Here is an 18153-nt window from a genome sequence, read left to right on the forward strand (position 1 = left end):
AGTGGTTAAAAGATATTATAACAATACTTGTATAACTCATAATAATAGCCCAAATAACATAAGATATACTAACGTTAGGGTAGGCGTAGCTCACTTACAACGGGTTTTTCGCAAAACCGGGCTTTGTTGGAGCAACGTTCCCGAGCCGAAAGGATCTTTTCTCGGGGATTCCTTCAGGTGCTAGGGGGTTTACCTAGGCTTAGGGGGGTTTTGGGGGCTAGAGAGAGAGAGAGGGAGAGAGAGAGAGATAGAGAGAAGAGGTTGGAATGGTGTGAAGAATGAGGGAACCCGACACCTCTATTTATAGTCTGGAAAACAGCTCTACTCGTCGAGTAGGTCCTCCTACTCGTCGATTCCATTCCCCATGTCACCTTCTGGTGGCTTGCCTTGGGGAGAAAGCCTTGGCCCATATTCAGCCACCCTATCGACTTCTAAACCCTGTAACTTTCGCATACGAGCTCCATTTTCGACGTTCTTTATATCCACGCGTAGGTAAAAACAAGATCTACAACTTTCATTTAGACTCCATTGGCTAATTCCCAACCGATCTTAAATTTAACAGTAGGAGGAGATTATACTGTTAAATGTCCGCGTAAAATTCATAACTTCTACATACGAACTCCATTTTCGTTTGTCTTTTTATCGTTGAGTTTCTATTAATGAGATCTTCAACTCTCATTTAGTTCACGTAGGCCAAAAACCGCTCGAACTAAAATTCGAGTTTCGGGTTGTGAACTACTATGCCGAATTTTAGAAAATTCATAACTTCCTCATACAAAGTCAGATTTGTGCGTTCCTTTTTTTTTGTATGTTCTCAGTTTAACGTATACTAGAACGTTTGTTTAGATCACTAAGGCTAAAAATTCCTCTATCGTAAATTCACTATTTAGATCTCCCAGTATCGTGCCAGTTTTGCTGAAAATTTTTGACGGGACATAATTTCTTCGTTATAACTCGGATTTCGGCGTTCTTTACATGTACGGAACCCTTGAGGCATATTCTAAAACTTGGTTAAGATTATTTATTCTAAATAATATTTTGTCGAAAATTCGTTTTCGACCCTTATTATCTATAAATTGACTAGCACGGATCTATGGGCGTTACAATATATATATATATATATATATATATATATATATATATATATATATATATAGGGTGAAGTTCAATAGAGAACCATAATTAACCAAGGAACCAATCTTTTTTTCAACTTTTAGAACTTATTTTTTATCAAAAAAAAACTAAAAATACAGAAATTCACAACTTTTTATCATTTTTCCAATGATATAAAATTAAAGAAGTCAAACCCAAACTCTACCACCACCACCACCAATAAACGCTGCCAACAACAATCTATGCCAACATGTCAACAATCTTTTCTTGAAAATCAGATCTGCGTATAAAGTCATGCGATGATAGGGTAAATACTACATTCATAATTTAATAAACCTATTACTTTACTCATATTGAATTTAATACAAAACAATTAAAAAAAACTAATGCAATCTTACGTGCTTATACAACACAAAAAATAAATATATTCTAACATTAATATAAAAGTTCATTCATAAATCATTTATATTTTAACAAAAAATTATTTAAAAAAATCACAGTAAGTTGAAGTCAGTTTACAAGTTAATATAATCAATTATCGTTTAATACATAAAATTCACAACTTAATATATTAAATTAACAATTTAATACACTGAAATGTCATATTCTTAAATTAAAACTTACATTTACACTTTCAGATATCATTTCACAAGTTAATATAATAATTACCGTTTAACACAAAAAATTCAATGCTTAATATATTGAATTAACAATTTAATACAATAAAATATCATATTCTTAACTTAAAACTTACATTTATACTTTAAAATATGAAGGTTAGTGTTTTTTTCAAAGTTAAATTTATACAATATTCTTAATTTAAGTTTTCGTATAATCTATTTAAATTTAGAAAAAATCATATATGTGTATAATGATTATTTCTTATCATATTTCAGAAGCAAACACAAAATTCATAACAAACTCACAACATAGTACAATCAATTCACAACTTAATATAGTTAATTCACAATTTAATATGTAAAATTATTTATTTACATCAGTATTATCAACTTAAAAATTACATTTATACATTTATATATGCAGACATTTCTATGTATTAAATTGTGAAGCTATTATATTAAGTTGTGAATAAAATTTAATACACAAAATTCACAGTTTAATACAATAGCTTATTTACAAGTATAATTTCATATGTTACTGTATTAACAAATCATTCACAATTTAATACATACATAAATTATCTCATATTTCATAACCAAACATCAAAAGAAAAACATATACAATTTAGTGAATTAAAAAAAAATCTAATCTAAATAATAAAAAAAATCAGAATTCACAGTTTAATTCAATATTTGAGACATTAATTCACAACTTAATTCAATATTCTCGACACCAACTCACAATTTAGTGAATAAAAAAATATATATAATCACAGTTTAATAACTTATATATTCACAAAAATAAATTTATAAAAAACACATACTCACAGTTTAATAACTTATCGAATTTCATTGAACCATTTCATCAAACACATTGTGTTCACCATATACATCATATTCATAATCACCTTAAAATAGAAGATTTGAACAAATATACAAAGAGACGTTATATTAACAGTTTATTCATTGTATAACTCTAAAAAAACTTCACCAGTAACATTCACAACTTAATAATTTATTTAATTTCATTGAGGCATTTCATCAAGCACCTTGTGTGCATCTTTTTTTTTTTGCAAATTTTTTTTTATGTAAACACCATCATCAGATACAGATACACCACACATATAAACACCAAATCTAACCTGAAATAACACATTTACACCATTCACAACTTAAAACATACCTTTTTTCATGAGCATATCATCAAACATCTTTAAAACTCTTGTTTCCAGATTTGAGTGTGCTTCCTAGCTTCAGATCCACAAACACCTTTGGTAGAGTGACGTCAACGACAATCAACAAGAAATTGTAGATCTAGAGGAGATTGGCTGGAAAAAAAAGCAGATCTGGATGTGTTCGGTCATTTGGAGGCAACAAATAACTTCATTCTACATCTGATCTAGTGTTCCGGCAAAGCATATCAAATAAGCTTTCTAGTGCTTTGTCAGATCTAGGTGGTTGTTTGACGTTGGAGGTGGTTTAACGTCGGCGTTAATACTCTCTCTCCAAATCTGAAACATTTTTGCAATTTAGAGATAGAATGGAACTGAAGGAGGCCGATTTGTAGGTGATAGATTGAGGTCGTTAGCGGCGAATCGGAGTAATGAACGAGAAGAAGCAGTGACAACAGATCTAGATTTGAAAGAGGCGCTTCCAGATCTGAAGTTTGTGCGGCAAATGTATATGTTCTCGTAGGTGATCGGAAGCTGCGAGAGAGGAAGGGAGGTAGTGGAGGCGGAGCAGCCGTCGACGATGGTGGCGACAGTAGGCGTCGTGGCGGTGGTGGAGCAGCCATGGTGGCGGAACTGGGCCATCAGCGGTGGTGGTGGTGGTATTTATCACAGGTGGTTGAAGTATATGAAATAATTCCTTTTGTTTTTATAAAACAACGAGAGTAATGCATCAGGTTTTATGGAATAAGAAAAATCGCCTTAATAATAAGTGGTTCTTAGAGTTCTTAATTTTTAGTGGTTTTCATTTGAACATTTACCTATATATATATATATATATATATATATATATATATATATATATATATATATATATAATATAGAGAAAAGTTCAATAGAGAACCATAATTATGGGTTCTTCAAGGAACCAAATCTTTTTTTTCAATTTCTAGAGCTTATTCTTTATCGAAAAAAAAATCTAAAAATATCTAAATTCCTATATTAACATTGTGAATGTGAAAAATATTTTTCGGATTCACGTTGTGAATTTTCGAAGATTCACATTGTGAATTTGACGTTAAAAAAATCGAATTTTATATCATTGGAAAAAGGATAAAAAGTTATGAATTTCTGTATTTTTAGTTTTTTTTTTTTTTTTTGATAAAAAATAAGTTCTAAAAATTGAAAAAAAGATTGGTTCCTTGGTTAATTATGGTTCTCTATTGAACCTCACCCTATATATATATATATATATATATATATATATATATATATATATATATATATATATATATATATATATATATATATATATATGAGAAATATTGTTTATAAAGGTTAGATTATCCCTATTATTATTGCATCAAAGCGATCCAAATTATTATTGATGAAGATTAAACGGATATATGTGACAAATATACTAATCGTACAAAACTTATACGGTTTTAAATTATAATTTAAATTGTGTTAGTGTTAATTACGTGGGTGGACCAAGTTGTAGAAAACTTAAATTATAGACTATATATTATAGACTATATAGTATGGAATAGACTTTTGAAATGGGTCGCTATACAGTACAGACTTCTGAAATGGGCTTTATCGTCATTAGTGAGTTGATATTTTTGGCATTGTTTCTTTTAACCTCAAAAGTTAGGCCATCTCCATATTTTTAGAATTCGCCTAATTTTTTTTCTTTCACCCCATAAAACTGATGGGTCATATATCATATACTATTATAGTTTTATTTAATTTTAAATATATATAAAAAAAGACAAAATTGCAAAAATGGTCCCTGTGGTATGTATTTTTTTGAGATTTTAGTCCAAACCACAACTTTTTGGATTGACGGTCATTTTGAGGTAATTTGCTTGTGATTTTGGTCCTTCGGTAAACTGAAAAGACTAAATTGTCCTTATTATATTTATTTTCCATTTTTCTTTTTTCCCTATAAATATTTATATATATAATAAAAATAGGGGCCCACATCTCTCTCTCTCTCTCTCTCTCTCTCTCTCTCTCTCATCTTGGGATGAACATATGAAGATCTGGGTTCATATTCAACATACATATACATCTCTTTGTAATACCCCAATAACACAAAATCAAAACCCAATAAATCCAAGAATGCAAAATCAGAAGTAGAATCATGTAAACCTGAAGTAGAAAATAAGAACAAATTTTTAAGATCATACGAACCCGATTTCGCACACATACATACAATGATAAACACAATGCAGAAAATCAAAATGTAAACTAAAGCTACAAACCAAATTGTAGAAAATCAAATCAATATATAGAGTAAACCCAAAAGTCAGTAACAAGTTTTCTTTGTTTAAATCCAAAATAATCTAAAAAACTTTCAGAAACTTAGAACACACCCTCAACGAGTTTTCTTCAAAAACTATAAATCAATAACGAAAACCAAGAATATGTTTCTTCAATCTCTGGTGTGCGATGGTGACTAACAATCGGAGCTCGAAGATTGAGACATGGCGTATGAGCGGGGGAAATCGAAAGGTTTCTTGAAGTTTTTAAGATCGGCGGTAGAGGTGAGGGTTTTCAGATCGGCTGTAAATGTGAAGTTTTTTCAGATCGACAACAAAGGTTTTGGATTTTCCGATAGACGCCGCCGGTGAAGTTTTGGGTTTTAGGTAGGTGACGACGTTGGTGAAGGAGAGATGCTTCACATCTGGCAATGGAGAGGGATGTTCTTGAGCTGTAGAAAAATCTAGATGGAGATGGAGGTGGCAGATGGTGGTGGTGATGGATGGTTGTCAAAATCGATGGTTATGGGGTATATGTTTTGAAGATCGAACCCATAAGTTGTTCTAAAGAAGACGATTGATGCTCTTCAGTTATTGAGTGTTTATCAAAACACAACCAGAGAGAGAGAGAGACAGAGAGAGAGAGAGAGAGATGTGGGCCCTATATTTTTTTTATTAATAAAACTTTAAATTAAGTAGAAAAAAAATATATCAGAAGGGCATTTTAGTCTTTTTAATTTTCTAAGGGACCAAAATTACAAACAAACATTGTCAAAAGGACCACCAATTCAAAAAAGTCGTGGTTTGGACTAAAACCCCAACAAAATGCATACCACAGGGACCATTTTTGCAATTTTGTCTAAAAAAATATCAATATTATATTATATTTTTAGGGAATTAAAAACCATGAATTTTGATATAATTTTTAATACATACATACATACATACATACATACATACATACATACATACATATATATATATATATATATATATATATATATATATATATATATATATATATATCATTGTTGTAAAATCTCGACTAGGTCCCGATTAATCTTCGATTAATCCATAGGCACTACTCGACCGATTAGAGGGCGCCTAACGATTAATCTTTGCATACATAATAAGTTAAAACATTATAAAACAATGAAATTTTAACATTTTGAAAAAAAATTATCTTAATGGAAACTATTTGAGACATGATTAGTGTTGTATTAATCATATTAACCTATTTTGTTATCATATTAGTGATATTTATGAACTTTGATATGATATTAGTCATATTTAATTTTTTAGAATTCATCAAATTAGGAATCAATGGTACCCGATTAATCTCCGCCTAACCGATTACTCCCTTGACCCCAGTCCACCGACTAGCTAATGTCGAGCGTTTTTTACAACCTTTATATATATATATATATATATATATATATATATATATATATATATATATATATATATATATATATATATATATATATATATGTTTAGATGCATGTGAGACTGCCTAATTTTGTGAGACCGTGAGACGCAATCCTACCACTCATTTAGTAGACAAAAAAAACATTTTTAAAATGCAAAATAATTCAAAATTTTCGAAAAAAAAAATTTCAAATATTATTTTCGAAATTTATATTTTCCAAAAAAATAAAAAAATACCATAAAAATAAAAAAAAAAAAAAACATTTTTTACATATTTTAGTAGAATATTTGAATATTCTACATATCTGACAAATCTAGTACAATATTCTAACATTCAAAAAATCACATTAGAATATTTACAGTGTAATATTCTAATAGAATATTTCACATATTTTTCAAAACAAAAAAACGGTAATTTTTTTTATTTTTTTAGGTAATTAAAGTTTCGAAAATAATAATTAAAAAAAGAATTTTTGGATTATTCCTTTTATTTTGCATTTTAAAATTATTTTTAGATTTGTTCTCACGGTCTCACAAAATTAACATGGTCTCAAATGAACTTGAACATATATATATATATATATATATATATATATATATATATATATATATATATATATATATATATATATATATATATATATATATATATATATATGGGAGTAGGATCAAATGAGAACAAATAAAAGGTTGAGAACGCGAGAACAGATCTCATCCAAATCTCATCCATCTGTTATCTTAGACCTAAGGCTATAATTAATTAGAATATTTGTTATTGTTAAAATGTTTAAATTCAATTAATTTGAATTAGAAATTAGAAAAGGGTATCATGATAATTAATCATTCCCTTATTTTAAACAACTCCTAAAATCTCTCAATCTCTGTTTGTATAAACCTACGACTTCATCATTCAGTCCACCATTTTCGACTTCATCTTTCTCTCTATACCTAGGGCACGCCTCCCTCATCTATACATCGATCTCAACCACTTCGTCTAAATCAGACCCTCTTTGTGGTTATTCTTAGCAGCGAATGAAGAAGAAGAAAGGGAAAGAAGGAGGGCTCGGTGGTTGTAGATTGATCGCAAAGAGGAGGGGTAAAAAGACCATCGGTTCTCGGTTCGATTAAAGAAAGGAAAAGGATGGTAGCAACAAAGCTATTGTCGATCTCAGAAGGGGTAGCGAGGGGATGCTCAAGCAGCTTCCCAACTGCTTCGCTTTTACTCTGGGAGTTCAATACGAAGGGAAATGAGGAGGTTGGTCCGAGGTGAGGGGAAATAGCCAAGAGGCTGATGCCTCTTTGTTTTCGCCGAAAACACAACCCCATCCTGGTGGTTATTCTTGGCAGGGAACGAAGAAGAAGAATGAGAAAGGTGCATAAATTTGTTCATCAATTTCAGCAGCAAAAAGCAGGATCAATGCAGGTTTCTTGGGTCTTGATTTACTCGAAATTCAGCAACTAACAATGACTAGAAAGGTAATGTTTTTGTAGATGTTCTTGGTCTTTGATTTCAGCAGCAAATTAAGCATTAAAAGGGTGCTTTTGTTGTGGTAATACTTAACAAAAAGGAATGAGAAAAGGGATGAATTGAGGGCTGAAACCGAGAGGACAACAACTCTTTTCTTATATTCATGTGTGATCTTTTTTCTTTTTTTTTTTTTACTTCAGGGTTAAATTTGACTTGAGGCTTTTTTTTGGTGACTAGTTGAGTTATTCTTCTGACTCCTCTGATCTCCTTTGTGACACTCTCTAAGTCAGCATTGGGTTTTGTCATGTGCCTCATGGGATCGACAACTATGGTAATTATTTATGATTAGAGTGGTATTCATTATCATTAGAAGTGTATTCATTTGTAATTAAGGATATATATTTGTTTATGAATATAATTACAGTTATAGGATTTCATATGTATTTTATATTTTGTTCATGTCTCTTCATATATAATTTGACGTCATATGTGTTTTTCTAAATCTTTTTCATTTAGTTGATTGTTAATTGTGTTATTTCTTTATTTGACAGTGTGTAGAGGAAACCAGTATGCTTCTACAAACGGAATGTTGGAGCGCTAATTTACAACCAAACAATACAAAGTAGAAAAGCTTCTACCTTATTCATTTCTGATATGTATTATATTGTAACCTTTTGTGTTGTTATTTATGAATAGATGTGTAATCTAGATATAAGTATCCAATATATTTTATTTATTTATAATTATAGTTGTATTGTAATTTTTCTCTATAAATTGTATTATATTCGTTTATCATAATAACTTAATTCTTCTATTCATTGACGATTACAATGGATTCATATATGACTACAAATATGTTTTTATTTTTGTATGATTATACATATTTGGTTGAAATGATTAATTCATCAATATTTTTGATATACTGGTAAAAAAAATAAAAAATAAAAAACATTTTGTAATCATGGTAAAAGCGTTTTTTTAATAATCTGATTGATTAAAATAGATTGAATTTATTTCTAGTATTTAGGTAAAAAAATCAATTAATTAGATAACATCCCATGATTGTAGGAATTAATTAATTATATATATTTAATTACATTGTAAAATTTCTTTTAAGCCCTTATGGAATGACTGGTCTACAACTGTTCTCGAGTTCTCAACTTTTTAGGTGTTCTCATTTGATCGTCTCTCTCTCTCTCTCTCTCTCTCTCTATATATATATATATATATATATATATATATATATATATATATATATATATATATATATATATATATATATATGGGCTTAGGGAATATGTGGCTGTTATGTACCTAATATTATGTATAGAACCATCAAAAACCATATCGTTTTAACCAAATGCAATTAAATCTCTCTACCATCTTTTTTGCATCTTCTATTAGACCTTATGCTAGTCTTTGTATATATTTTTTATGGAGTTTTATAAGTTTAATTTTGCACCACAAATCATGTATAAGAATATTTTACCAACTACATATAGGTCTCTATATTGAAATGTAATACACAAAACTATAGTGAAAGATTGAAAATGTTCATTAAAAAACCCATTAAACCTCATTACATAACACATCAAAAAAAAAAAGACTATGCAAGTATTAGGTGTCGAAGGAAGTTATAAAACTTACTGGAGGTCTAATAAAAAATCAAATTCAAAATACATAGATGTTGGGGATGAATCACAAAATCTAAATTAATATGAGTTCAAAAACAATAGGAAGAAGCTAAAAATGAAAGGAAATTGTGTTTTTTTTTTAATTAAAATGAAGTTAATATTGATGGTTCTATACCTAATAATACATACATGACAGCCATATATTCACTTTTCCATATATATATATATATATATATATATATATATATATATATATATATATATATATATATATATATATATATATGATTTAATAATAACTAGATGAATGTCACCCGCACCATTTGCACAGGTTTGAATGGTCAAGAATTCATAGAAAAAAGGTTTTTTTACAGCAAAAATTGGAAAAACTCCACGCAGTACTAGTAGAAAGTTACAAACACAAACTTAGCAAATGGAATGACTCTCAAACCAAACATACACATAGGCGCCTGTAGTGTCTCTTTCGCTTCAAACGATATACTATTTGCATCAAAGTCATCTGTAATGTATTATAATTGTATAAATGATATGTTTCTATCACAAAATAAATTTTAGTGAGTCAGAAACTGAACTGAACAGGAGATAAGAAACCTGATAAAGACCATATTTTCGTTTCATCATCTACAGTCTCGACTTTCTGTTTAATCCAATCCCATACCATATCATAAAAATAAATTCGTAAAATAATTGAAGCAAATATATAAAAATTAATTCATAAACAATACTAAAAAGGTGTAAAAGAATCTAGAGAAGTCTCAAATATAAAAGAGAAACCTGCTGTAGAAGAGGGTTCTAATGTAACATCCTAAAATTCAAGATAAAATTTTATTTTTCCAAAAACAATCATTACCATATATGTTTACAAAAAATAGTTTCCAAAATGTCAAAATCACAAATCAGAGTATCCCAAGAACAAATCTCATAAAATCTGGAGGATGTGCACGATCAAGCCCTTTGTCTTGCCCTAATGATTAGAAGTACCCAAAACATAAAACTTAAATTGTAAGCCAAAGCTTAGTGAGTTCCTCAAAGTACTACACACAACCAAACAACTATACATATTGCACGTTGGGTCCATAATCTCCCGATTGGATTACCCTGACCTATAACCTCCCGGTTGGATTGCCACTCTGGCCCACAATCTCCCGATTGGATTGCCTTAGGTTTGTTGACATACAGTACAAAGCAGTACAACCTCAACCCAACCACACTATATCGATATATGCAACAGATAAACATATAACCAGCAAACATATAATCATATAGATCTAGCAGATCAATATAACATAGCAAGATCCTATATACTAGGATACATAACCTAGTGGGTCGGCATTGATGCCTTCGACCCACGAGTATAGTGAGAAAAACTCATCTCATAGTCTAAAAATATAGTAAAAAAGAACATTGCTCCAAAAGTCAACTTGTAACATCCAGAAATCAGGTATAACTATTTAATCCCTCTTCTTTTCCAATTTGTCAAAACTAGACCATGGAAGGAAATTGTAGCAAATGGGTATGTTGGGCGTACTAAAGATTACGTTGTGCGTACCCATGAGCGTGCTCTTGACGCGGATACTACCCAGTACGCTGGGCGTACTGGGCTCAAACATGAAACCCTAAATGAGGAATGAACACTATAAAAGGAACATTATGGCCTCCTTTTTCAGCCACCATTTCCAAAGATCAAAACCCTAAGTGAGCCCTAATCTTCGTTCTAAGCTTGTGTGTGTGTGTGTGTGTGATTGAGCTTGAAAGTAATATTGTGTGCTTATGAAGAGGGAGAGAAGGCCTTGAAGAAGAGAGATTGGTGCCCAAGCTTCTGGATCTAAGATAATCTGAGTAAGCAGATTCTCACAGAGGTAAAAAGCTTTAAACTTTACCTCTCTTTTGTTATGAACATCTTATAGGAGCATTTCTAGGGATTAAGTCCCAAAGGTGGAGACTTTATGAGTAAAGGGACTCCTTGGACCTTGATCTACCCCATTTCAGTGTATTTTGTGTTATAGATCCATAAAAATCTAATCTTGGACGTTAAGATTTAAGTCATGCATGAGATAACGGATTAATGGGGAAAGAGGATAAGTGTTTGAAGTGATTGGTGACCTTTACAGCCACGCAAAGGGTTAAAGGCTTCGACTTTATGGATTAAGAGACAGTAGAGTGAATAGATCTGAGATATGAGCTTGTATCTTAATCGATTCAGTCCTAAAACATTAAGAGCATGGGCGTAAATCTCAGAACACCCCGCATAGGGGTTGAGATCCCCGATTCTGGATAGCCGGAGTACGCCCCGCGTATAGAGTTGGTACGCCCCACGTACTGCCCTCTGTTGACTTTCGTTGACTTTTAGGGTTTGGTTAACAATTGGACATTTGGACCATTGGAGGGGTAAAATGGTCTTTTCCCCTTCTGAGATATTATAGGAAGGGATTAGTCTATCCTTTGAGAATCGTTGTTAACTAGAGGTAAACTACTTTATGTGATTAGGTAGAGGCTAGATCAGTATTTTGAGTTTGAGACTTACCGAGATTACCCGAGGTGAGTCTTCTCACTATACTTACCTTGAGTGGTAAATCTTATGTGCGACCAGAGGGTCTTATGTGCATGAACTGTGTAATGAGATATCCTGCGATTTATTTGTGTTATGCATTTTGTGTATTATATTATGATGCTGAGTTGAGGGACCGGAAGGTCCATCTGAGTTGTGGGACCGGAGGGTCCTACTGAGACACATCGACCAGAGGGTCTAATTGAGTTATAGCCTCAAGTGGCTAATTTGCTGTGTGTTGTATTTTAGGGGACTCACTAAGCTTTTATGCTTACCATGTTATATGTTATGTGTTTTCAGGTAGTTCTGAGGATCGCGATAAGGCACCGACATGATTGTACACACCGGCGGGAGATTGTTTTTATGATTCTGGGATTGTGTTTTATTTGTTGACATTTGAGATGCCTTAGCCTCGAGTGACTATATTTGCTATCAGTTTTTCCGAGAGTTCAGCAACACGAAGCCACCAGAGGGGTGTTTTTATACGTGTTCTTGTCCCGGCCATTTGAGAGTTCAGTTTGCACTGAACCGGCTTCTCTTGGGAGCGAAGGACTGGTGGAAGTTTGCGACAGCTGGCTTCACCACTGCATATCATGTTGCAGTGACATGGGAGAGGTTTGTTCAGATGTTTCGAGACGAGTATGTTCCCCCGGTGGAGAGGGAACGTTTGTTGCAGGAGTTTCTGTCTCTCAGGCAGAAGATAGAGTCAGTGACTGAGATCTCGAGGATGTTCCATGAGACGGCGATGTTTTGCCCCGAACACGTGTCCACTGTGCAGGCACATGTGAGTTGATATCTGAGCATACTGAGGAGGGATATACGAGAGTTCATGGTGAACTCGTCATACCGGACATTGGCCGAGCTTCAGGCCAATGCCAGGAGGAGGGAGATTGAGCTTGAGTTACAGACCAGGGAGGATGAGGAGGAGTCCCGGGGGAGGGACCAGAGAAAAGTGCCGTTGTAGCCAGTGACGAAGCGGGCTAAGCCCGCTGATTCCAGAGTTGGGGGCTAGAAGGGCCGCACTTGTGGCAAGTGCGGCAAGAGTCACGAGGGTTCTTTCCGTACGGGGATCTGTTACAAATGCAGCAAGGAAGGGCACATGGCGAAGGATTTCCCCAAGGGTTTCTCAGTTTGCTTTCAATACAACCAGATCGGCCACCAGAAGGCCAAGTGCCCCCAGCTGGTGCAGGGACCAGCGCAGGGATCTGCACCTACTTCTGTGCGTGCTTCTGAGAACATGCCAGTGAAGGCCAAGACACCGAAGGTTCATGGGAGAGCCTTTCAGCTGACAGCGGAGGAGGTCCGCGCAACACCTGACATTGTGGCCGGTACGTATTCTTATTTTATTCTTTTGAGCTATTTGGTACTTATATTGTGATTGTATATAGGTACTTTTCTTGTGAGTTATGTACGTGCCTTGGTGTTATTTGACTCGGGTGCGAGTCGGTCATTCGTTTCTTTAGCTTTTAGTTGTCACCTCAGTATCTGTCGAGATGCATTGAGTCGACCCTTGAGAGTTTCCATAGCTAGTGAGTAATCGGTGTTTGCGACTGATGTGATCCGAGGATGTGTGCATGATATTTTTGGAGTTGAGTTTCCGATAGATCTAGTGCAGATCGCGATAAGGGATGTTTGTGTCATCGTGGGCTTGGACTGGTTGAGTCGATTTGGAGTTGTGGTCGACTGTGAGCGCCAGCTGGTGAGTATTCGAGACCCTAGTGGGGGAGTACTTACGGTATATGGCGAGGGCACTAGATCTGGATCAGCGTTCTGTTCTGCTGCCAGGGCGAGGCAGAGTTTGCAGCAGGGATGTATGGGGTTTCTGGCGTATGTGATAGATGCTCGGGCTTTTGCAGAGAGATCAACTTCTCTCTCCGAGGTTCCGATAGTGTGCGAATTTCCAAAAGTTTTTCCCGAGGAGTTGTCGGGTGTGCCTCCCGAGAGGCAGGTTGAGTTTCAGATAGATTTTTTCCGAGTGCGGCCCCTATTGCCAAGGCGCATTATCGTCTTGCACCGCCAGAGATGCAAGAGTTATCCTCTCAGCTCCAGGAGCTGCTGGGGAAGGGGTTAATCACGCCGAGTAGTTCGTCGTGGGGAGCCCCGATCCTTTTTGTCAAGAAAAAGGATGGTTCACACCGGATGTGCATTGATTAACGAGAGTTGAACAAGTTGACGGTCAAGAACCGTTACCCACTTTCGAGGATCGACGATTTGTTCGATCAGTTGCTGGGGGCATCTTGGTTTTCCAAGATCGATCTGAGGTCTGGGTATCATCAGATGAGAGTCCGCGAGGAGGATGTCTAGAATACGACCTTCAGGACACGTTATGGGCACTATAAGTTTGTAGTGATGCCTTTCGGGCTCACCAACCCACCGATGGTGTTCATGTACCTCATGAACCGGTTGTGCAGGCCCATGTTGGATTGTTCGGTGATTGTGTTCACCGATGATATTCTAGTGTATTCAAGATCCAGAGAGCAGCATGAGGAGCATATGAGGGAGATCCTTGGAGTATTGATATTGGAGAGGCTTTATGCCAAATTCTCCAAGTGTGATTTTTGGTTACGAGATGTCCAGTTCTTGGGACATCTCGTTAATCAGAATGGGATATTGGTCGATCCGGCCAAGATTAAGGCTGTTATGAGTTGGGAGGTTCCGAGATCAGGAGTTTTCTAGGGTTGGCCGGCTATTATCGGAGATTTATCAGGGATTTGTCCAAGATTGTCGTTCCTCTCACCAAATTGACCCAGAAGGGCGTGGCTTTTACTTGGGGTCCAGAGCAGCCGATCTCATTTGAGACGCTTCGCTTGAGATTATGCGAAGCCCCGGTGTTATCCCTTCCGGAGGGAACGGAGGATTTTGTGGTGTACTGTGACATGTCTATATCGAGGTTGGGTACGGTGCTTATGCATAGAGGGCAAGTGATAGCATATGCATCGAGGCAGCTGAAGCCTCATGAGATGAGGTATCCCACCCACGATTTGGAGTTGGGGGCAGTAGTGTTCGCCCTTAAGATATGGCGCCATTGTTTGTATGGGGTTCGGTGTACCATATACACGGACCACAAGAGTTTGAAGTGTCTGATGGATCAGCCCAACCTGAACATGCGCCAGAGGAGATGGTTGGATGTGGTAAAGGATTATGACTATGAGATCTTGTACCACCTGGGCAAGGCTAACGTGGTAGTCGATGCTCTGAGCGTAGGGAGGAGAGTGCCCCGATTCATGATATATGCATGAGGATGACGGTGATGACTCTGGTATTGGATACCATCTGAGAGGCCCAGGCCAAGGCTGTGAGACCGGAGAACCGCAAGAGAGAGCGGGTGATTAGGCAGGTGTCCGAGTTTGTTACTGATAGCCGAGGAATTATGACCTTTCACGGTCGGATTTGGGTGCCGTTTATGGGCGGTGCACGTAGCATATTGATGGAGGAGGCGCACATATCGAGATTCTCGATCCATCCCGGGGCCACTAAGATGTATTTGGACCTGAAGAGAAATTACTGGTGGCCCTGTATAAAGAGGGATGTTGCATGGGTAGTAGAGAGGTGGTTGACATGTCGCCAGGTTAAGGCCGAGCACTAGCATCCGCATGGCAAGTTGCAGCTGCTAGAGGTTCCCCAGTGGAAGTGGGAACAAATATCTATGGATTTCATCACCAAATTGTCGAGGACCGCGAGGGGTGTGGATGCAATTTGGGTGATTGTGGATCGGATGACGAAGAGCGCTCACTTCCTTGCTATCAGTGAGAGCTCTTCTGCAGAGAGGCTGGCAGAGATATATGTGAGAGAGGTGGTGTAACGACATGGAGTGTCGATCTCGATTGTGTCAGACCGAGATGTACGTTTCACTTCCAGGTTCTAGAAGAAGTTCCATGAGGAGTTGGGTACGAGATTTCACTTCAGTACTGCTTACCACCCACAGACAGATGGACAGAGTGAGCGGACGATAAAGAAGCTCGAGGACATGCTTCGAGCATGTGTTATGGACTTCTGTGGAAGTTGGGAAACATACCTACCTTTGGCTGAGTTTTCTTACAACAACATCCACCATTCGAGTATTGGTATGCCTCCCTTTGAGCTTTTATATGGGAGGAGGTGTCGAACTCCCATCTGTTGGGGAGAGGTAGGGCAGCAAGTGATGGGTAGCACTGAGATAGTGCTTAAGATGACTAAGCAGATACAACAGGTCAGCCAGAGGTTACTGACAGCCTAGAGCCGCCAGAAGAGTTATGTAGATAGGTGGCGATCCGAGCTCGCATTCCAAGTTGGAGACTTTTGTACTCCTGAAGGTATCTCCTTGGAAAGGAGTGATCCGATTCAGGAAGAGAGGCAAGTTGGGGCCCCGATACGTTGGTCCTTTCAGGGTGACTGCTAGAGTGGGCAAGGTAGTGTACCATTAAGAGATACCTGCGGAGTTGAGCCAGATCCATGATACTTTCCACGTATCCCAGCTGAGGAAGTGTATATCCGATGAGACGGTAGTAGTGCCGCTAGAGGATATTCAGGTCGATGCGAGCCTGAATTACATTGAGAGGCCAATCGTGATGTTGGATCAGAAGATCAAGGTTTTGAGGAACAAGGAGGTGCCTCTGGTTCAGGTCCAGTGGCAACATCGGAGAAGTTCCGAGTTGACTTGGGAGTCGGAGTCGGAGATGCGAGAGCAGCATCCAGAGTTATTTGTAGATTGATACTTCGAGGCCAAAGTCTGATTCTAGTGGGGGAGAATTATAACATCCAGAAATCAAGTATAACTATTTAATCCCTCTTATTTTCCAAGTTGTCAAAACTAGCCCATGGAAGGAAATTGTAGCAAATGGGTACGCTGGGCGTACTGAAGATTACGCTGCACGTACTCATGAGCGTGCTCTTGACGCGGATACTACCCAGTACGTTGGGCGTACTGGGCTCAAACATGAAACCCTAAATGAGGAATGAACACTATAAAAGGAACATTATGGCCTCCTTTTTCAGCCACCATTTACAAAGATCAAAACCCTAAGTGAGCCCTAATCTTGGTTCTAAGCTTGTGTGTGTGATTGAGCTTGAAAGTGCCCTTGTGTGCTTGTGAAGAGGAAGAGAAGGCCTTGAAGAAGAGAGATTGGTGTCCAAGCTTCTGGATCTGAGCTAATCTGAGTAGGGAGATTCTCACATAGGTAAAAACCTTCAAACTTTACCTCTCTTTTGTTATGAACATCTTGTAGGAGCATTTCTAGGGTTTAAGTCCCAAAGGTGGAGACTTTATGAGTAAAGGGACTCCTTGGACCTTGATCTACCCCATTTCAGTGTGTTTTGTGTTATAGATCCATAAAAATCCAATCTTGGACGTTAAGATTAAGTCATGCATGAGATAAGGGCTTAATGGGAAAAGAGGATAAGTGTTTGAAGTGATTGGTGACCTTTACAGCCATGCAAAGGGTTAAAGGCTTCGACTTTATGGATTAAGAGACAATAGAGTGACTAGATCTGAGATATGAGCTTGTATCTTAATCGATTCAATCCTAAAACATTAAGAGCATGAAACTGAGACTTACGCTGGGCGTAAATCTCAGAACACGTCGCATAGGGGTTGAGATCTTCGATTCTAGATAGCTGGCGTACGCCCCGCGTATAAAGTTGGTACGCCCCGCATATTGCCCTCTGTTGACTTTCATTGACTTTTAGGGTTTGGTCAACAATTGGACATTTGGACCATTGGAGGGGTAAATGGTCTTTTCTCCTTCTGAGAGATTATAGGAAGGGATTAGTCTAGCCTTTTAGAATCGTTGTTAATTAGAGGTAAATTACTTTATGTGATTAGGCGGAGGCTAGATCAGTATTTCGAGTTCGAGACTTTCCGAGATTACCCGAGGTGAGTCTTCTCACTATACTTACCTTGAGTGGTAAAT

This window comes from Lactuca sativa, chromosome 5, assembly GCF_002870075.4.
Source record: "Lactuca sativa cultivar Salinas chromosome 5, Lsat_Salinas_v11, whole genome shotgun sequence".
NCBI lineage: Eukaryota > Viridiplantae > Streptophyta > Magnoliopsida > Asterales > Asteraceae > Lactuca > Lactuca sativa.